Genomic DNA, 23,493 nt, shown 5'->3' with positions numbered 1-23,493 from the left:
AGGCAATGCAGGCTCAATCCAGCCTGGCAGGGGAACAATGCAGGTCCAATCCTGGCTGGTGTGGGGAGGGGGGTGACACAGGCCTGATACAGGATGGCAGACGCCCGTGGGGACCCAATCTGAGTAGGCAAGGAGTTGATCTGTGCCAGCAGAGCCTGGCAGCCTGATCCAGGTTGGTGGGGGCTGGTGGACCCAATCCAGGCCAGTGGTGGGCAGTGGAAATGCAATCTGTGCAGGCATGGGATGGAAAGGGCCTGATCTAGGTCACTGTGCCCATTCCTGGAACTTATACAGTCCTAGAAAACAGGTGAGGTGGGCAGGCAGGGAGCAGAATTTACTAGTCTTCTAGGGCAGTGGTTTTCAACCAGTGGTCTGTGGACCCCTGGAGTCTTGCAGACTATGGTTAAGGGGTCCACAAAAGATGATTATGATCAATCAAAATATGTGAATATTTTTCATGTCAAAGGGAGCTGCACCACCATTCAAAAGTTTTAGGGTTCCACAAAAGAAAAAGTTTGAAAACCATTGCTCTAGGAGCAGGTCCAAGCAGTGCACATTACAAAGGATACTAACCCTTAATGTGCAACTGCTCACACCATGTGATAACATTTCTTAGGATTAGCATGTGCTAATTGTAATGTGGAATTACACATTTTATAGCAGTGTGGCAGTGAGTGGGGAGTAATAGGGAAAAAGAATAAAGCAAAAGGATAAAAAGTATAGCTGCAAAGACAGGTGAACAGTAAGCAACCGGGAAGAAAATTATAGAGGCCTATAGAGTAACTTTGCAAGGGGTGCATGAAGGTATTTGTAACAGGGTATCCAGTATGGTGCCTGTTACGGAGGGAAAAGGAGATATGCCGATGGAAAAAAAGGAAAAAATAAAAGCTTACCTGCAGACAGACCACAGTGGAAAAAGTGGGACAACACCAAGTACAGGGAATCCAGGTGTTCCTAATTATGAAACGTACTTTGGGAGCTTCAAAAATCTTATTGTGTTGCCTAGAAAATACATAGTTGGCTCTCTTTTCAATAACTAATTTGCCACGCCTTGATGGGAGAATATGGAAAATTATATACAAAAGGAATCTCGCTAGCATATAAACTGAGGTTGATGGCTTACATCTGGATTATTATAACAGTATTCCCACTTCACAAAGGGTTTACTTAGAACCAAAGTAGATTATATTTAAAGTCACTCTGATAAGTATAATGGTTAGTACATAGTCCATTTTAAATTCAAATGTTCTATAAATTCCTCAAAGCTTCTAGCCTGTTTACATCAGGATCAGTTGCTGCTTTCTGCTTTAAGAAGAGAGCTCACCCAGCTCTCATTAGTAAGTCTCCTCCACTTGCACCTGAGCAGTGTCTCTCAATATCTGTAGTAAAGTTCTGTGCCTCCGTGCAGATTTCAGCAACTGTGTGTGGCTGCTCTCTCTCCGCCCCCTTCTGGGGAAATAACTTTGTTGCTGGAAACTATAGATGTTTCCTGCCTTCATTCATTTCCAGCTATCAATTTCTTCCTTTCAATTCAGGTTCAGGAGCTTTCAGACTGAGCAACACAGCCTCATGACATCATCACTCTGCACTCAGTTCCCCAGACTCCTGGTGAGTATGTGCTGTAAATACCTCTGTGACAGGGTTGGAGATAGTCTCCCTGTTACACCAATTAAGTGCAGCCCAGACTCCATGTGGGAGCAGGGCCAGAGCACATTGGCTCCTGGGGGAGGAGCCTGAAGATAAAACAGAAGCAGGGAGAAAAAACAGATTGCAGGGGCTGACCAGAGCAGATGAAGCCATGAGGAGAACAACCTGAATGGTAATCTGAGCATCTCTGGAGACAGTTACTTACCAAAGACTGAGGAAAAGCAATGATGTCCAGGAAGAGCTGGTGAGTGACAGTCCAGGTGAGTGCTGATCCAGGGAAGGGCTTCACTGATAGGAGAAAAGACTGGGAAGCTGGAGTGAGGAGCTGTGAGAAGTCAGACAAGCTCCTCCACCCTCGTTACCCAGAGGGAATTTCTGGGAAAGGAAACTGGGACAACGATAAAACTGTAGGCATAGGTGACACATAGGGGGTGCATGGGTTTGCATATGCACCCCCTGAGAGTACTGGCGCTCCCCCTGAGAACTAGTGCTCTCAGCTTAGGTGATGGGCAGGGGGGCAGGCAGAACACTCATGCCCCCACCCAGGAAGTGCCGCTGGCACTTCCAGGTGCACCGCTGGTACTTCCAGGCTTGGCATCTGGCTGCAGGGGGGACCCCCCCCCCCAGTTGGTGATCAGCCACACAGGGACCCCCCCCCCACTGTCACTGACACCACCATGGCCACCTGTAGACAGTCCATGCTCAGCCTGCCCTCATCACTGACACTGGCATCACTGCCTGCAGGCGGTTGCCATACCCCCTCAGCCTCAGGAGGTATGTGTCACCTATGACTTAGGCATTTGCCTAAAGTGTTAGAGAGTCACAGTGGCTGTGACCCTGAGGATCTAAGGGCCAGCTCTCCTGGGCCAATGGGCCATGGACTGATGTTTAATGCTTATGGGGGCTGTGACTAGAACAACTTCCATCCAAGGGAGGGCAGAGGGATGCCATCTCCCTAAGGATAGTCAAGACAGGACAAGAAAGGGATGGAGGGAGTGATGCTCATAACCACAAGGCCTGTCCAAAGTAGAAAGCATGGAGGAATACCTGAAACAACACCAAGGTCCAGAACATCTCAGATGTGGCCAGAACTGGGTGAAGGGGAGGTAGGAGCCCAGTGAAGAAACTCCGGTCAATCCCCCAAGGCATATTTGGAAGACCACCTCCCAAGATCTGTGTTCTTTCTTAATATAGATATTGTTCCATCAAAGCATGGCAGGAGAGCGAGGAAGAACCATGAGACTAAACACCCAGGAGTGACCATAACACCCGCAGTACCAGCTCAATGCTTACAGTATTTTAAAAAGGTATATAGAGGCAGACCACTACAGGAGGCTGAAGATGCAAGTCAAAGAAGTGACTTTACAAGATCAATTAACATGCTCAAATAGCTAACATAAAGTTTTAACAATAATGTAATCCCTTTCCAAGGTGGAAAGAGAGGCACCTTAATACAGAGGAAAATAAGGAACAGCACTTTTTCAGGCTGTTTCTTAAATAAACCCAAATCCAACTAACCACTTGAAATACATAACATACATCTTTCAGCACTGCTTGATATAGTTTTATGAGACACTAAAATGTAAAAGTTAGTCATCAACAAACTGAAAATGGGAAAGCCAGGATAAAAGAGGGTGAAATTACTAGAGACCTTCTTCAATGAAGTAATAGAAGACCCCCTACCCCCACCCCGACCTTCCTTGTATTTTTAAAGGTAGAATATGAAATAAAGGAAAAGGGGACTTCGAATAAAATTGCTGAGTGACTTTACTGACTGGATTGTGACAACATCTAGCAGTGTTTTCTAGTGATAATTCAAGGAAAGTAAGGAAACATTATTATGATCTCACTATTCAGGTTTGTCATTGACAAACTCATGAGGAAGATAATCAGACAAGGCAACTGACAAGAGTGGACAACATGGGATAAAAAGCCATTGGACGCCTTTATTTTGGTGATGACATTCAGTTCAGCTCCATTCCATATTCAGGCAATGAAAGAAAACATTCATTTATTAGTAGACAGCAAGATAAATTGATTTATTCATCGATAAAAGAGAAGACAATGTATATTTGTCAAGCAATGAATATTAAAAACAGAAAGCAGGTGCCATAATCTTGAAGATGCTTGAGAAAATAGTATGGGTGTGTGAAGCGGGCCTTATTCAATTTGGATTCGGATTTGTCCTAAATCAGGGACAGTGATTCAATTTGTTGATTCAGATCACTGTCCTTGATTCAATTCAGCTGAATCCGAATCTGAAGATTCAATGCTGATTCAAAGAATCAGCAATTTGGCCGTAGACATAGCTTTAAAAGATTTTTCTACATACTTCACGGTATCAGTGTGGCTTGTGAATGCTGTAATGCTGGGGCAGAAGGAGCATCCCACAGGAGTGTGGCGGGGGGTGGGGGGTGGTGTGGTATGCCTTCACATGCTCAGCAGGGAACCCAGAAGGGGACCAGAAATACTTCTGGTCCACTTTTGGGTCTGCTGAGGAGTCCGTGGGCCCTCCTCCCACAACACCCTGGCTTGGTGATTGGCCTTTGGAGGACCTCAGGTGTTCCCCCTCCCCAGACCTGGGAGGCACCAGTCATTGAGCTGGGTGAGGGCACAGGGGGGCCCCCCAGCATGCTTCCCAGTGGATCCAGAAGTGGACCAGAAGTGATGCTGCTCAGTGCACTGAGGAGTTCCCCACAGTTCCGTGGGACACTTCATGCACCACAGCATCGTAGCATTCATGAGCAACCTGCTACCTAGAAGTCTGTAGAAAAAACATTTCTATGTCTATGTCCAAATCTTTCCAGATCTCTCTGAATTGATTCAGAGGGTTCTTATTTGATTCAGAGAGATTAGGGTCCTCTGATTCGATTCAGATTTGGAGATTTGGTCACCAAATTGGGCTGAAACTCCGCCAAATAGAATCAGGGACTGACATTTTGCACAGCCCTAGAAAACAGCATAATCAACTGACAGAAAGATATGCATTTTCAGCCTTAACATCATATCTATCCTCCTTTCTGGAGCAGACATGGAAATCCATTATAGAAGTGAGAAGACCAATTCATTCCAAAATATGTGTTTATGGAAGATCCTCAGGGTTCACTGGAAGGGGTGTTAGAACACCAGAAAATTTTAATAGAGCAAATAACCTCAAACAATGAATGTGGTGGAGACAATAATGGGCACACAAAAGACATGCTTTATGAATATTTCCAATGCAACTTGATTGTCAGAGGGGAAAGTTGTTACAACCTGGAAAGAGGAGAAGGTAACCTAAAGAAATATATAGAACAATAGAGATAGAAACCCACTCTATCAAAGATGCACAAAAGCCTGAAAAGACCAGAAAAATACTTGAATAAATGGCAGAAACTGGTGGACATCATTCATCAGAGGGTATGGGAAGATAAAGATTAAGCAATAGCTTCCTTTCTCTTGCAGCTATAACATTGGTGGAGTTTTTTTGTTTGTTTGTTTGTTTGTTTGTTTGTTTTTTAAATTTGCCCATGACAGCTAATGTTTTTCATGTACATGTAGCTTCAATGCATAAATTCTGATATTTCCAACTTCTCAAATGTGTCAATCCTATATTAAGAAAAAACTGATATCTAGTAGTTTTTCTGGGTGGGTGTGGGAGAAACAGAAAAGTAATCTCCACAAAATTATTCTGTATAGATGAACCATGGGAATTACTGGTTCTTACATTGCCAGAGTAACTCAGAGCATGGGAAGCAGCATGGGTGGTGGCGGAGAGTACCCTACAGCTGATAGAGCTCAGGCCGGCTGTGGCTGCTACTACTGCTGCGGGAGTGGGGTGGGGGGGAGAAGATGGGGACAGGACTCTGGCTGCTGTTGGAGATTTTGCCTAAGGCTAGCACTCCTGAGGGAGTGACAGGCACTGGGCGCTGGGCAGTGGAGGACAGCTGAGAACATCAGGACACACAGGGAGGAGCTTCCGACCCTAAGAAGCTAGTAGAGAGAGCTGCCTTACAGGAGATCCTTACAGGAGATCATTCCACCTTTTGGAATGATGTCTGCAGAGATTTCAAGCAAGGCTGGCCAGAAAATGTGTTGAGAGAGGTTGTGACCTTGAGAAGCTTGCATTGCAATGCTCTGGCACCTAAGTTTACACTCACTTTATTTTCTATTGTTCTGTGGTGATCAACCCAGGAAACAGGGCTGTAGTCCTGAGAGAGAGGGAGACAAAGCAACTGGAGTCAGTTGAGGCAAACTGGCAAGGGAATTGGTCTTAAAGGGCCAACTGGAGTTAAACTGGAGGAGCTAGGTGATATTGTGCTGCATTGTGATAGACTGATTACCCTGAATCATCCATGAGAGCCTGGTTGGGTTACTCAGAGGTCTGAGGTAACTGAAGTACTTTATTTAAGAAATGATGTACTTCAGTGGACTGGGCAATTGATAAGATAGAACTGATTTATAGCTCCTCTAGTAAAGTTGAATTCTGCGTTATTTATTTGCTCTTTTTTGTTGTTATTTGTTGTCCTATTTCCTTTTTAATGAAATTTTATTTTTGAACAGTTATCATTATTAATATTATTAACATTATCATTATTTATTGTCATTATTAGTTTATCCTGGGTCAGTTAAGAAACCTTACAGTAATTATTGTTAACTGGACTTTAGTGTTATCACTTGGATTGTCTTTATTTATTTTTTTAAGTGGCACCTAGAACAAAAAGACTCCATGCGTCTCTGGATACTGCAACAACCCTTATTAAAAAAAAAAGTAAACTTGATTCCTATTTGACAAAAAAACAAATTTTAGATATGAATAGTTTGCAACAATATATATCACTATCAAAATTCTTACTCACTTAGATTTGGATGCCAAGATTGTCCTTGATTTTGATCCTTTATTACATAAGGATAACTTTTAGAGAATAATATTTTGGAATAGACAAAAACTTTAACTTACAGATAACCAAAAACATCAGAGACTTCCTTTCTATACTTGCAGATCATACCTTCTTGACAGCTAAAACAATTCAACAGATAGTTTCATGAATGGAATTGTTATACTCCAAAATAGGAGATCTAGAAGTAATGCTAAGAGGGTTTAAGGATAATTTGAGTGAGTAACAGCACTCTGTTCAGAAAAGAAATCTCATTGGAGCGAGACATAATGATAGGGACAATAGAAACCCAGACCAGCTAGAAGTTAAGGGGAACAGAGATCACTCAAAAGATACTGATCTAACTATCTCCATTTATCAAGGTGGGACACGAAATGCCATTTCATAAAAGATACTATGGCAATAATAGTATTTCCCCTACCCAATGGATATACTCCCCTTTGGAACACTCCTGGGGGGTCATGCAACATCTGTGAACCTTACTCTCCATGAACATAGGAAGAAGGGATGTCAAAAAATTAAAGAGAAAAAAAAACTGGGAGAAATTAATAAATTATGGGATTAACCCTTCTCTTTTGCATTTGTTGATAGACTATTATAAAGATACATGGGCCTAAACTAGGTGGGGCTTGAAGGGTGAACTTACACAAACAATTCACATACAAAAAGGGGTTAGACGAGGATGTATTTTGGCCCCTTCGTTATCTAATCTTTACATGAATGATATTATTAGAAATATGCAGGGTGCGCATTTTTATCCCCCAAAACTATTAGCAACCCTAATCCCTATTTTAATGTATGCAGATGACACTGTTATACTCTCAGGAACTCCTATTGGATTACAGAGAGCAATTACAACTTGTGAGCATCTTTGTGCACAAAATAACTTAGATAAATTATGATAACCCCAAAATAATGTATTGGGGAAGTCGGTTGATGAAATATCCATGAAATATGGGGGGAACCAAACTTGAAGTTACCAAAACCTATAGGTATTTGGGTGTGTTATTCACATCATCTCCATCATGGAAACATCATATTCATTCTGTTAAAACAAAGGCAGCCCAATAGGCTGTGGCTATGAAGACATTTTATGAAACCACAGCAGGATGATCAGTCCAAGCTCCTATATCAGCATATAAAGCCAAAGTTTCCTCTCAGATCTTATATGGCACTGAAGTATGGGGTTATGCGACTAGTAATAATGTAGATATACCTCAGAACAAGTTTCTTAGGGCTCTTCTGGTTCTTCCTCCCTCAAGTCCTGCATCTTTTTTAAGATTAGAGAGGGAATGGATTCTAACTAATATTATTAGAATAGCGGGATTTGGGTTTAAAATCCTGCCCCTTTTACTATCCCATCTGCTTAAATTATGCTACATAGAAGATATTAATAATCCCTCTTCTCTCCAATAACCCTGGTTAGTTTTTCTTTCCTGTGCTTTTGTACTTTCTGGGATGAGATACTATCTCAAAAATAATGAAAGATTTTTCTCCCCCATAGAAAAAGTTTGGGTTTTCTAGAGGATATGAGATATTGTTAGGCAGAATGATTTTGCAGTGCCTAGGGCTACTCATAGTGCCCCTTTATATACTCTTTGGAAATTAGATTGCGGAGAGAAAGGTATTTACAGTTGGATCTCAATAATAAATGACAATCATCTCTGACTAGACTCAGAACCGTACAGAAGCACACAACTGTTTTGGCTGGACGTAGGTTTTCCATTCCAAGGGCTAAAAGATGTTACCTAGTCTATCTAGGAGTTTTGGAAGATACTATTCACTATGTTTTAGAATGTTTTTTATATAATGACATAAGGAGAACCTATTTATTACCATTCTTGAAGAAACTGATACATTTTTCAGAGAGACATTAATCTGGCTTTTACAGCAAACACATCCAAATTTAGTAAACCATCTTACAATTTTTGCTTATATGGCTGAGGCAATTAGAGTTAAATATCCTTTATTACTGATGTGAGTGATACATTTTAACATTAGATTTGATTTTATTGTCTCAGTTGTGGATTTATGTACAACAATATTACAGATTCATGTCTTGATCTCTACTATATTTATATTAATAATGTTTTTATGTTTGTAGGCTCTATTTTAGTATAATATTTGTAGTTTGGTTACTTTTCTTTAACTTATTTATATTATGGTCATATGTGTGTTATGTTATGTTGTTTTCAGGAGTATGGGACTTAGCCATAATCTTTAATAAATTGAATTGAATTGAAAAATTGAATTGACTGGTTCTTACTAAAGCTGCCACTGCTTTCATTGTGACAAAGAATGTATATGCATCACAACTTCTTTTAAAACAGTTCCACTGTACTTCAGGGGCTAAGTACTTTGTTTTTTGTGGAGGTTGGGATTTTTTTTTTGAGTGGGACTGAAGAATACCAATGCCCCCCTGCCCCAGCTTATGTTAGAGTCTGCTATCTCATCTTGCTGCTATTAGTCCTGCATCAGACCTCACCTGAAAAAAGAAGAGTCTTTCTCAGCAAGGTTTTAGAAGTTGAGGGTACTCAGCCTTTCTGTATGGGCATTTAATAGAAAAAATAAACATTCTTAAGACTGCCAGGCCATCTCATACATTTCATATATATTAAAAATGATCACTTCGAAAGTGCATAACTACTAGGGCTGTGTGAAACGGCACAATTCCATTTCACCTTGAGTTTCAATGGTTCCACAGAACACTGTCCCATTTTGAATTTCGTTTTGATTCAGAACAGCTGTTCCATTCCGTTCCGTCGAAACAGAAAGGCTGTTTTGATGCTGTTTTGACGTTTCGCTGAAGATGGGAAATCAGCCCAGCTGCTAGATCACTTCAGGGGCAGGGAGGCAGCCCGTCTGGGCTGCTTTCCCATTCCCTGGGCCATCCCACACACTAGATCATGCTGGGGCAGGGAGGCAGCCCAGCTGAGCTGCTTCCACATTCCCTGGGCCATCCCCCAGTGCTAGATTGCACCCAGGCTGGAAGGCAGTCCAGCTGGACTGACTCCCCATCCCGGTGTCAGAACTGGAGCCAGGGATGGGAAGTCAGTCCAGTTGAAACATTTTGACTTTCAAAACATTTCGACTAGCCTCGTTTTCTTTTGAGGCTATTTCGATGGCCTTTGTTTCATTTCGATGTTGCTGTTTTGACCTCAAAATGAGTCAAAACAGTGTCAAAAATGAAACAGCCGTTGACATTTTGCACAGACCTAATAACCACGCTTTCTCTATGCTCGTTATAGTTTCTAAAACAAAATGAATACACACTTGCATGATGCATAATTAAAGATACCTCTAATCATAGAACAAAAGTCTTTTTATTTTTTTACAAAAGTAATAATAAGGCAGTGTGTTACAATACTTTCTCTGAATGTACCCACTAATACATGAATTTAGTAATAACATTGTAAGGGAGTAATTGCGTTGATCTCATATGGCTGAAGTGATTCTCAGTACTGGTTTAGGCAGAACACATGACTTTCTGGGTATGCTATGAATTATGTGTTTGATTTTTCTGGCAGATGCTCACTTTTTTTTTAAATTAGAGGAATATATAGTTCAATTGCTTCTTTTGACATATTCATCCATTTAGACTACATTTCCACTGCATTTCCAAACTGTGAACCTCTTGGACTTTTGACAGCCAAACTGTCTGAGAAGTAGGTAGTCATCAAAGACAAACTGTATTTTAGGGCATAGGAAAAGTACACAAAAATAGTACATGCCATAAGTATTAGTAGGATAGGTTCATAATGGATCCAAGGAGACAGCAAATAAACCCCCCAAATCCCCTCATCATGGTTTTCCTTCTGATATTTCTAATCTGTAATGTCTTTTATGCATCTTCTAGTCCCTAATCATGTAAATGGATCATGTATGAGCTCATCACATATGAGCAGATCTTTACCTCCATTTACAGTCCCAACGAAGTCAAGAATATTTCCATGCAGAGTATCTGGTAACTCTGAGGTTTTAGACTATAAAATCTTTGAAGCATAGATTGCTTTCATTCTGTCATGTGCAGCCCTAAATGTATTATTAGCACTTAGCACTTATAATCATAACAGTTAGTTTAATAATACCCATATAAAATTACATTATACAAAAAAATTCACAGTGATATTAAAGTAAACTCTTTACATCTTTAAAGTTGTATCAATAATGTCAATAATCATTAGTCAAGAAAATAATCACTGAAAACAAATTATTTACAAATTACACTCTACATGAATTGTCCTTGAACAAAATGTATAACCATTGAATGTGGCTAGTTATTTGAAATTGTATACAACTCATTTCAGCTAATAATTTTCTGTCTGCATATTTTGAGAGAGCAATTTGTTATGAATTACAAATAGTCACAACTTTCTCTATCGTGCTTAGTTGTAAGGGTCATATAATGGAACATAAACAGCCCCAAGTGAGTTATGTAGCAAAAGCAGAGACAATTAGGAAATGCAGGTTTTAGTACTTGTGGCATACAAGAAATAATTTAGAACTGTCTACAATATGTCATGTTGTAAAATCTTATAGTATCTAATTAAGCACTAGAACTCCTGATTCCAAGACTAACACCATGCTATACTGCACAATTACCCTTAGCATAATTTCCCTTATTTAGGATTCCATAGAAATTAGTAGCTGGTTTTGAAAAGGTATTATTTAATTCAGGTAGTAATGTCCCTTCTATATGCTCTTAAATATCCAGATATCTGTTCTGTGAAATTTGCATTAATTTTCCTTAATAGAGTCAAAGATTCATAGACGTTAGGGGCTGGAAGGGACCTCTTGAGATCATCAGGTTCAGCCCCCCTGCACTTGGGTAGGAAAGACTGCAGGGGTCAGATAAACCCAGCAAGGGGAGTGTCCAGATGTTTTTGGAAGGTATTCAAAGTAGGTGATTGTACCAATTATAGGGGGACCCTGGACCTTCTGTTCCAGAACCTGGACATTCGAGTTTTAAAGAAAATTTTCCTTATGTGTAATCTAAAGAGGGCTTCTAGCAATTTATGACTGTTAGTCCTAGTCTTCCCCTGTGAGGCCCTGATGAACAGACATTCTCCCAGTCTCTGATATGCACCCATGTCCAACAGGGTCAGCACAGAAGCCAGCAGGAGCCCGGGGCACTAGTTGTTGCTGCCAGAGGCAAGGGCTGGAGCAGCCATAGTGTGGGGAGGCAGACTGGGCAAGGAGAGAGCTGTTGCATGTTGCTCCTGTGCTGGGCACACTGCTCCTGGGCAGGGAGTGGCTGGTCAAGAGCAGATTGTGGGGCTAGCTTTTGAAGAGGGCTTCAGCTGGAGCCTACCTGCACACAGTAGTAGCAGGGCTGCAAGAAATTTGGTAGTGATAGTAGCAAATCTGCTCCCTGTTCCCTGCATGTTTAGACACCTGCCCAGGAACACTTATACCAGTGTAGTTTACACCTGAGTAAACTGAGCCCAGATCAAATGCTTGTGTAGGTGTGCCTACTGTATACATTTCATAGTTTCATAGTTGGTAGGGTCAGAAGGAACCTAAGCAGATCATGAAGTCTGACCCCCAGCCGTGGGCAGGAAAGGATGCTGGGGTCAAACAACCCTGGCTAGGTGATTGTCTAGCCTCTTTTTGAAGACCCCCAGTGTAGGAGCGAGCACCACTTCCCTTGGAAGTTGGTTCTAGCCCCAAGCCAATCTGACTGTGAAGTAGTGTCTCCTCATGTCTACCCTGAATCTACTCTCAGTCAACTTATAGCCGTTGTTCCTTGTTACCCCCGGTAGTGCTTGGGGGAACAGGGACTCTCCCATTGCCTGCTGCTCCCCCTTGGAAAGTTTATAGGCAGCCACCAGATCCCCTCTCAGCCTTCTTTTGTCTAGGCTGAACAGGTTCAGGTCCCATAGTCTCTCCTCATAGGACCTATCCTGCTGCCCGCTGATCATGCAAGTGGCCCTCCTCTGGACCCTCTCGATGCTATCCACATCCCTCCTGAAGTGTGGCACCCAGAACTGGACACAGTACTCCAACTGCGGCCTCACCAGTGTCGCATAGAGGGGGAGGATCACCTCCTTGGACCTGCTCATGATGCATCTATGGATGCATGACAAGGTGCGGTTAGCCTTCCTGAACTCGTCCCCACATTGGCGGCCCATGTTCATCTTGGAATCAATAATGACTCCAAGATCCTTTTCTGTCTCTGTGCTGACAAGAATGGAGTTCCCAAGCCTGTAAGTATGCTGCTGGTTCTTCCTCCCCAGGTGCAACACCTTGTACTTGTCCATATTGAAACCCATCCTATTCTCATCCTCCCATACCTGTAACCTGTCGAGATCTAGTTGTAGCCTGTTCCTCTCTTCTAGCATGCTCACTTTTCCCCACATCTTAGTTTCATCTGCAAACTTGAACAAGGTGCTTTTCACCCCCTCGTCCAAGTCACCAATGAAGATATTGAACAATGTGGGCCTGAGTATCAAGCCCCGGGGAACCCCACTGCCCACATCCTTCCAGGTCGAAAATGATCCATCCACCATCACTTTCTGGGTGCAGCCCTCCAGCCAATTTGTGACCTATCTGACTGTGTAGGCATCGGCACCACAGTCGCCTAATTTTTTTAATGAGAATGGGATGAGAGACAGTGTTGAAGACCTTCCTAAAGTCCAGAAGGACTATGTCCACTGTGACACCTGCGTCCAAGGCTTTTGTAACCTGGTCATAGAAGGCAACCAGGTTGGTATGACAGGACCTGCCTCTAATGAACCCATAGTGATTGCCCCTTAGCATAAAGCTGACCTCTACCAATTCCCTCAGTACTCTGGGGTGGAGATCATCAGGACCTGCTGATTTGAACACATCTAGTCCCTCTAGAAGTTCCCTGACTAGGTCCTCACTGACCCTGGGCCTGGCTGTGCATCCCCTGGGTCTGTCCAGAATCCCAGTGGAGGGGATGTCCCTGTACCTGCACAGAAAAATGGAAGCAAAGAATCTGTTAAAGAGATTAGCATTGTCATCTGGTGCTACCACCAGATTACCAAGCATGTCCTGCAGAGGCCCCACATCACTTGGTACCTTCTTTTTACCCCCTATGTATTTAAAAAAAGGACTTCTTGTTATCTTTGATCCAGGTCGCTAGTCCCAGTTCCATCTCTGCCTTAGTCTTCCTAACAGACCCACTACAATCTTGAGCAATGGAGGTATAATCCTCCTTGATGATGTCCCCTCCCTTCCATTGGCTTTGAGATGTTCCTGGATGCTTTTGGTGAGCCATGGGGGCTTTTGAGCACTCTTGCCCCCTTTGGTCTGCATGGGGATTTTCACGCTTTGGGCTTGGAGGATCGTCTCCTTAAGGAACGACCACTCTTCTTGAACTCCCAACTCCCCTCCCCTCTGGGACCTCAGTGCCTCCCTGACTAGTCTCCTTACCTCATTGAAATATGCGCTCCTGAAGTCTAGGGCTGCTGCCTTGCTGCAGGCCTTTGGCACCCTACGCTGAATGGTGAATTCCAGTAGGCAATGATTGCTATCGCCCAGGTGGTTGAGCACCTAGTCCCCTCACCAGGTCATCGCCTGTGGCCAGGACCAGGTCCACAAGGCATTTCCCCTGGTGGGACTGTGCACCTCCTGGATTAGGTGAAGGTCCTGTAACTGAGCTAGGAACCTACATGAGTGGTCAGATCTGGCTGACTGCTCTTCCCAGCAGATGTCTGGATAGTTTAGGTCACCCATGATGACCATGTCCCTTGACTTAACTGCCTCCATGAGCTGACCTGAGAATTCCCTGTCCAGCTCTTCCCCCTGGTTAGGTGGCCTATAGTAGACCCCCACTATTAGGTCCCTTTCCCCCCGACCCCCTTGTATACTGACCCAGAGCACCTCAGTCTTCCCTACCTCAGACCCAGTGCTGTTTGCAGAGGATGTGTATTGCTCTTTGATGTAGAGCACCACACACCCACCTTTCCTCCCCATTCTATCCCAACTATATAGCCTATAGCCCTTGATGTTTACCACCCAGTCTTGCATTGGATCCTAGCAAGTTTCAGTGAGCCCCACTATGTCTGGGTTTGTGTTAGCTAGCAGGAGGGCAAGTTCCTCCTGCTTGTTCCCCATACTGCGAGCATTAGTGTAGAGGCATGTAAGGCCTTCTAAGGGTGTATGCACCTCCCCCCACAATCCCAGGACTATCCAGGCCCCTGTCACTTACTTGGGTATTTCTTGTGCTCATTGACTGTCTTGGCTGGGCTGTTCTTGTGGGTGTCTCTTTGTTCAGTGTTCCATGGCTCCCTTGGTCCTCTTCCTCCCCCTCCCCTGACAAGCCTAGTTTAAAGCCCACCGGAGGAGAGTAGCCAACCTGAAAGAGAACACACGCTTACCTTTGGGGGAGAGATGAAGCCCATCCCACCTGAGCATGCCTCTTGTTTCTGGGTCATGGTCCACAAAGCCAAAGCCCACCATGAAACACCATTCCTGAAGCTGCAAGTTGATATCCCAGTTGCAGGTCTCATGGAGTCTTCCACGTCTGTTCACTGGAAGGATTGATTAGAAGACCACCTGTGCCCCTATCTCCTTCAGCTTGCCCCCCAGAGCTTGGTAGTCCCAGAGCTTGGTAGTATACATTAGTACTGTAGCATAAGCATTGTGTTCTATCCTATATTGTCCCTGTCTATGGCTAGGACAAATATCTAGGTAGGGCCTGTCCTATCTATTAAGAAATGGATCATACCCTGAGGTATTTTGGTGGTTGTAAGGATGGGAAAGAAGGAATGGGAACCTGCCAGGATAGCCCACTAAAATAAATCAAACATAAGTTAGCATACATGTCACAAGTTTGTGCAGTCATCTTTTATTCTCAGAGACCTTTATTCTTCCTATAGTATGTTCAGATAGTATAGTATAGTATAGTATAGTATAGTATAGTATAGTATAGTATGCTTCAGATCGCAAGTCCAGGAGCAATAGTCCCTCCAGAGTTTATTGTGTCATACATTTTATTCTTTGGAACTTCTGGATAGTGGAGGTATGATGGTAATGCTGATGCTTATACAAAATATTCAGTTATAACAATAGATTTCACAGATGTGCTGCACTTTTCTTGTGTTCACAAGCTGTCCAGAACAATTTTTAGTTTTCAGCTGTGTATTTTAATTACTAATTGGTAGTACCTTGCACATTAATACATTTTCAAACTCTGCCAATAAATGTGGGCCTGTGGGTTTTATATTCATTTATTTTCAGAATTTTTACACTGTGTATCATAAAATTAACTAGGATACTACTTCTTCCATAATTTGACATCCTCAAATGAGACTTTAAAACATAAATGTGCTTGTTTTTGCAAAAATACCCATATTAAAATAAAGAAAGTTCATTTACTATTCTCTCTTTTCTTCAAAAGGAGGAAATTAATGCATTGTAAGCTTCCACTTTTTTCCTTAAGGCTTTGTAAGTTCTGTTATAACAATTTGATTGGTACAGAATATTCAGTTTTTAAGGAAAAATTGAAGCTTAAAGTACATCAGAGTACAATTGCTCAGCTTTTATATAATGTGATATTTAAAGGGACAAAATACCAGTGCAATCTCCCAGTTCCAGCTCCTTTTCCTATATGACTGCAATTCAGGTCTTTTTTTTACAAAAAGTCCCTAAGTTATTTATCAAAGGATTTCTTTCAAAGCTGTTAAATGAATCATTATTACTCTTGCTTTCTCAAACCAAACTATTCATCATAGGAAGCAGGTCTATCAAAACAAGAATTTAATTAATACAGATTATGATAATTTTCTGATTTTTTTGGTTTCCTTTTTTAACTGTTTTGATTTTTTTTTTATTTACATGGCACACAACAATATGTGTCTGTCTGGTCATGCCTTTAAAATGCTTTTTAGTTTAGTATTAGGAACTGGGATGAGAGAGATGTATATTGCTTCTTTGAAACAGGTGCAGGGAATCAGGATCTTGAGAAGGTTCTAAGCCAAAACTTTACAGTAAAAGAGGATAACTTTACAGATGATAGTCTGATAAGATCCCTGTTTCCTGTAGAAAATTACTCTTTTCTTATATGACAGGATAGTGGTTAGCTTTAATACGAACGCATGATATCTTTATAGGTGTAGGATGCCCATGCTACCAATTTAAACATAAAGATGACATGGGTTTTTTTAAAGGATCTTGTAAAACTAGTTCATATATTCATAAATCCTAGGGTTGGAAGGGGCCTTAATGGATCATTGAGTCTGACTCCCTGCCGGTGGCAGGAAAAAATGCTGGGGTCATATGACTCCAGCCAAGTGCTTGTCCAGTCTCTTCTTGAAGACCCCTAAGGTAGTGGGGAGCACCATGTCCCCTGGAAGCCCATTCCAGATTCTGGCAACCCTAACTATGAAGTTATTTCTGATGTCCAACCTAAATCTATTCTCTATCAGTTTATGGCCATTGTTCCTGGTTATTCCAAAGGGTGCTCTGGTGAACAGAGCATTTCCTATTCCCTGCTGCCCCTCTCTCCCCCATGGTGGATTTGTATACTGCCGCAAGATCCCCCCTCAGCCTTCTGTTGTGGAGGCTGAAAAGGTTCAGGTCCCTCAGCCTTTCCTCATAGGGTCTTCCCTACAGGCCTATAACCATATGAGTGACCCTCCTCTGGACCCTCTCAAGGCTGTCCACATCCCTCTTGAATTGCAGTGCCCAGAATTGGATGCAGTACTCCAGCTGTGGACTGACCAGTGCCACAAAGAGGGGAAGCATCACCTCCCTGCACCTGTTCATGATGCACCTACAAATGCATGACAAAGTGCAGTTAGCTCTGCTAATTTCTTTGTCACATTGATGACTTGTATTCGTCTTGGAGTTGACAACAACTCCAAGATCTCTTTCTGCTGCTGTGCTGCTGAGAAGGTCATCCCCCAGCCTATAGGAGTGCTGGTGATTCCCTCTCCCTAGGTGCAGCACTTTGCACTTGTCCTTGTTGAACTGTATCCTATTGTTCTCTGCCTACTTCTCTAACCTGTCCAGGTCCACCTAGATTCACTTTCTTCCCATCAGTGTGCTTGCTTCCTGTCAACAAAATGAAACTAAAGTTGTCTCTAAATAGAGAATTTATATACCAGGGACAAAAAAAGTTCATGCACCAAAACCAAAACAGACCCCTCTAACAAAAATAAAATCCTTTTATCAGGTTGGTGCCAGTTAGCAATGGAGCCAGGGTTCACCAAGTGTAAAATACAAGAGTTTTCTTTTAGGTATTTGGTTTAGATACAGTGTAACCCTTATGCACTTGCTCATCTAACATTGTTCAAAAATCATCCAACTATTAAAGAATTTAGCTTGTACTTCTAGAGCAGGGGCTTCCAACCTTTTTAAATAAGTGTACCCCTGGCAGCTGGATGTGTGTGTGTGTAGGGAGGTGGTTCTGGTGCGTGACTGCATGTGGAGTGTGGTGGGGTGGGGTAAGGCCAAACATGAAGCAGCAGCGTGGGGTGGTGAATGGCGGCAACTGCCACCATGTGCAAGCTTCCCGTTCTCCCCCCACCCCCAGCCATCTGACTGGCCAGGCCATGCCTGTGTGGGCTGCAGATAGGCACTGCTGCCCTCGTCCTACCCCAGCCCTGCTGGGGCGGTGGCACTCCATCCCTGCCTGCTCACATGTACTCCCTAGGACAGCCCCTGTTCTAGAGGGTATATATGTTTATCAGAAGTCAGGTTTAAAGAATAACTCAAAACTCAATTTGCATTTCAACTATCAACTACCTAAAAATATTTTTTGAAAAATTTAAAACTATGCATACACATCTGAGCTCAGAGTTAATTACACCTACAAAAATAGGTAATTGCACATAGAAATTAGTAATTCCTTATGCAAATGATTTCAGAAATTGTTATGCTGAGTTTATATGCACATATTTCGTATGCTCAATTTAAGACCACAGTTTTAGAGAAACTCGGCTTATTAGAAAGAGTTTGTCTAAACTTGGTTACTATGGGTACATACCAAAGCTACATTTAGATAGACCTAATCCTAGTTAGGTCAATCTAAATAATCCTACAGGGGTTTATGGTGATTACATTTGGCAAAAAAATGGTGAGCCTGATCTAAATTTGTTCACTTGAGTAGGTGAACTTAGATCAAGAATGGGTTAACCCAATCTATCAAATGCCTATATGCATTTCATAGACTTCATAGACATTAGGGCTGGAAGGGACCTCGGAAGATCATCGAGTCCAGCCCCCTGCCCAAAGGGCAGGAAGTCAGCTGGGGTCATAGGATCCCAGCAAGATAAGCATCCAGTTTGCTCTTGAAGGTGTTCAATGTAGGCACTTGAACCATTCCCTGGGCCTGGAAAAGCCCAGCTACTTGTCCCAGACCTTGAGCTACACTTTTGCTACCCTTGTTACCTTCCAGACAATCCCTTCCTGGACCTGCTAGACCCCCTCCAATCCTGCCTGCCCTTCCCCAACCCCAAGTAACTTGCTCTGATTTTCCCGCATATTTCCCAGGACCAGTGAATGCCACTCCTGGTCTATATTCATGTGGCTTAAAGTGAGCTGTGTGAACATAGACTGAGTGCAGTGAATGAGTGTACATGTTCTATGTATTAATTATGAGGGAATATTCCTTTGTTTTATTGGGGCATATGGGAGCAGTGGTGTTACAAACAGAGTTGGCAATTGGGGTGAACTGTGTGAGGGGGGAGGGCATGCATGGGTTCTGAGACTTGGGAGGGAAGGCATGGGTTCTGAGAGCCAGGGGGGTGTTCAGTTCTGAAAGCAGGGGCAGGGGGAGCACTGCAGTGTTACGCATGCTGGGAACTCCTAAACAGTCCCCTGCTGAGCTTCTGCTACTTCTGCTGCTGCTGCTGCTACCGCCACTACATGCTTTCCTGCCCTGGCTGTTAAAGTTGCAGCAGCAGCTGGTAACTGTTTTGGAGTTTCCGGCATGAATATGCTGCTAGGGTAAGTACTCCATGGGGCTGGGGTATGATTCTGGTGCCCCCCCTAACCTGGCACTGAAGGCAGGTTCCCCTCTCACCTACCCCCAGTTATGCTACTGTATAGAAGTCTTGAGATTAATTGTATATATAGAAGCTCAAATGACTCAAAATAAACACAAAAATTACATTTTTGAGCATTCACTGTGTTAGACCTCTGAGTTCTGCATTTTCAAATTGACCTGCATACTGAATTTATTTGTTCAATGTATTAAAACAATTTATAAAACTGTGACTTGTCCTAGTGAAGAGTTGTAGGAAGAGACTTCTTTACTTAACATGAAAATCCAGGAGTAAAAAGTAACTATTTAAATTATTCCAAAAAGGAAGAACTTTGAGAGGAAGTAAGTTCTTAAGTTTCTAAGCCACAGCTTCAGGAATCTGTGGACTGTTTCTCTTCTCATGTCTTACTTACCAAGACACTTATTAGGGTGTGATGGATAAGTGCATTTGTGTCAGGTAATGTATAACTTGCTTGCTAAGAGAAAGAAGAATTATGTGAGATACTTTTAAACAGGCCTTACCCAAAAACTACCAGTTGATCACCTCTTCCCAGTGCTGACATTTAGTTCACCTTTCCCCTCTTCCCATAATGGTTAGTAGAGCTTTGGATATCTGTGTTGTGGGGTCTAGGAAAACTGCTAAATGAGTTGTATGATTTTCTTACTAATAGATTTGCCAGACAGCTGTCTCAGCCTCCATTTGCTATAAAAATTAGTAAAAGAAAGCGGGGGGGGGGGGGGGGGTGTAGTATAGCCCAATGGGATGAATGCAAAGACCTGCAAAGACCCTGGGTTCAAGACCTCCCAGATAGCTGGGTGGCTATGTCTAGCTATGCCAAGGTATGCATCAATGGGGTATGAGGATGTTGTATTTATTGAATTCTTGTGCTCCTTATCAGACTCATCTTTGAGTCTGTGCAGAAGGTTAATAATTCATTTATTCCACTCTGATTCTCCAAAAAGTGTCTAAAATCCCTTTTTCCTGTTTTATACCAGTTTTTCTTCTAATAAATTAAACATTTTCATTGGAAAATGCCAATCAAGGAATCTCTGACCACCTTGACTGAAGGCATCCTAGTGTTTATACATTTCTAGTGCTTCTTACCTACTGCTTTTATCCCCCGTTTATACTCAGGAAAGTATTACACTTCTGAAATTAGGAAAGCACCTCAATATTTCAGGAACTGCATTTCAGGAACCCCCTGTATGTGCTGTGACACTCTGAACTCATGTGCCAATGTTTATGGCTTCTTTTGGATTTAAAAGAGTCTTAAGCAAAAACTGAGCTGGCATAAATGAAACCTACCACAAGCAAGTACGAGTAGCATTTTTTTGTCAAAGGTGGATGGAGATTGGGGGAGGGGGAGAAAGTATCATCACTTTTTTTTACTCCTATTACAAGTAAGCCTTGAGCAAAAAGGCATCTTCTTCTTAGGTACTATTGGTCTCAGGTGTCCTAGAAGGAGACAGGCAGACAAGGTTTCTTGGGTGAATTTGATATCTTTTATTAGACCAACCCAAATGGTTGGAGAATAGTTATTAAGCAAGCTTTCAGGTTCAAAAACCCGTCGTCAGGCTAAGGACGCTGCAGCAGTTGCTGCGTGCTCTTCCTGGATGGAATGAAAAGTAAACAAGCCAGGGGCTGGGCTGGGCTGGGGCCAGGGGCTGGGGCCCAGCCCAGCCCCTGGCTTGTTTACTTTTCATTCCATCCAGGAAGAGCACGCAGCAACTGCTGCAGCGTCCTTAGCCTGACGAAGGGTTTTTGAACCCGAAAGCTTGCTTAATAACTATTCTCCAACCATTTGGGTTGGTCTAATAAAAGATATCAAATTCACCCAAGAAACCTTGTCTGCCTATATCCTTAGACCAACACGGCTACAACCTAAACCCCTAGAAGGAGACAGGTATTCATAGTGACCTAGTCTCTTTTCTAGTCTGAAATCTACTGGGAGAAAAAAGTGCAAATGCTGCTTTATTTTTTTAGGTCTAGTATGCAGCTCTGACATTTCTTGTCTGTGCTCACTGGCCCTTCTTACTACCAGATGAGCTTTCTGCTTTAACTAGCCCCTTCATTCCCATGGTTTGCTGACTTTTCATTTGTCCTGTTTTTGTCCTGGTTCTGTGGCTTCAGGTAGTAATTTTCTTTCTAACTGCTTTGTTTACCCTATGTGCTTATCTTTCTGGTCTGTCTGTTTTATCTCCCCTGACCATCCTACCTATCTCTACGGTATGTGAATTTATCCAAAATTCTACTTGATTCCTGCAATAAGGCAGATAACTGAAGTAATAGCACTAGTATCCTGGTCCTATTTATTCAGAGAGAAAAAAAAAAGGTCTGGATAAAATATGATTTTAAAATAATTAATTATATTACTTTGACAGAATAATAGGTACTCTGGTAAAATGACTAATGAATTAATTAAATACTCTGTATGGTTTACTAGCAGGGTGTGCCAATGATATTGTAGAATTCTTGTGTCTTTACTGGTAGATTAATTAAAATCAGTGTTGTCTTTCAGGGCCTAATACCCCAAACTGCCATAAGTGTCAGTCTTTGTGATCAGAGACTGATTTTTTTTTTGCTTCATTTGATTTTTGCTTGCAATCAAAAATAACTGTGATATGAAGATGATGTGTACAACCCCTTCTGTGATCTTAGTTAAGCCATAGATTTAAAAAGTACATAGCTGCTCAAGGCAGTAGTAAAACCGACAAATACTTTATCTGAAACATTTTCCCAACCTCCAAAAGGAATAAAATTTGCAAAAACAATATTGTTCTGCTCTGTGGAAAGGGACCAGATCATTGTAAATTCACTCCTTAGTTTCATAGTAACTGGTACATGTAGCCATGGTCATAATCATTGCCTTCTGATGAGGGTTCAGGTCTATGGATCGTGTTCAAGAAAGGTGCCTGTTAGTAGCAGTGAGTAAAGCACCTAAGCTCTCAAGCATTTAAGTGCACACACCAACTGCTGAAACTTCCTTGACCTGACGAAAGGTTTTTGAACCTGAAAGCTTGCTTAATAATTGTTTTCCAACTATTTAAGTTGGTCTAATAAAAGATATTAGATTCACCCAAAGAACCTTGTCTGCCTCAAGCATTTAAGACACTTTGTCCCCAGCATTACTTTATTTGACTAGTACAGGCTGTTCTCCATTCAATATACTGTTTTTGTGGATTCCTTTCTGAGTTGCCTAACTCTACTATGCATTGTATAGGGAGCTTAGGTATTAACTGGAGGGGAGGTGGGAGATGGATTCAAGGAGGATGGAGACCAGAAGCCTAAAAGCCAAGGGTTGTGTTTATAAGTGCTAAGTGTTATAGCACTAATAAGTTAGGATTTGGGCCCAATATGCCAAGGTGATTTAATGCCAACTAGAGTCAATAAGCATCTTTGCATTGACTTTTCATGAGTTTTGGATCAGTCCCACAAAAGGGCTGAAACCTTAGCTTTGACGCAAGAAGGATCTATTAGTGGGGTTGTTTCTAATTCAGGGTGGAAGAACTTTCTTATTTCATTAGCCAATAAAAGGGGAGTGAACCATAGGAAACATTTGTGAACTAGATGGCAGGTTACTGGCATGAGACTTGGAAGACTGATTATGGCTATGGCTAGGTCTGTCACTCGTCTGCTGTAGAGCATAGACAAGTCATTTTCCCTTCCTGTGCCTCCGTTTTCTCATCTGTAAAATGTGGATAATACTTGCCTCCCTTTGTGAACTGTTTTTATCTTTACCCTTGCAAAGCACTGTATGCTATCTGGGTGATATAATGTGCTTCTTGATTTTGATCAATGAAATCTCTACTTTGCCCAAATGGAGATTTGGTGCAGTGGAGAATCTGGCTTAATGAATTAGAATGAAAAACCCAGAATTTTATAGATCTATTCAAAGTTAAAGGGTCTGAATGAAGTAAAAGAAAAAAATATCTGAGAGAGAGAATATAGTTGTCACTCTTGCTAGTTGTCCATAACTACACCAAAACTGGTTTCCCATTTATTTCTATGCACTA

This window comes from Alligator mississippiensis, chromosome 3 (genome assembly GCF_030867095.1).
Source record: "Alligator mississippiensis isolate rAllMis1 chromosome 3, rAllMis1, whole genome shotgun sequence".
NCBI lineage: Eukaryota > Metazoa > Chordata > Crocodylia > Alligatoridae > Alligator > Alligator mississippiensis.
This window is presented reverse-complemented; position numbering follows the sequence as displayed.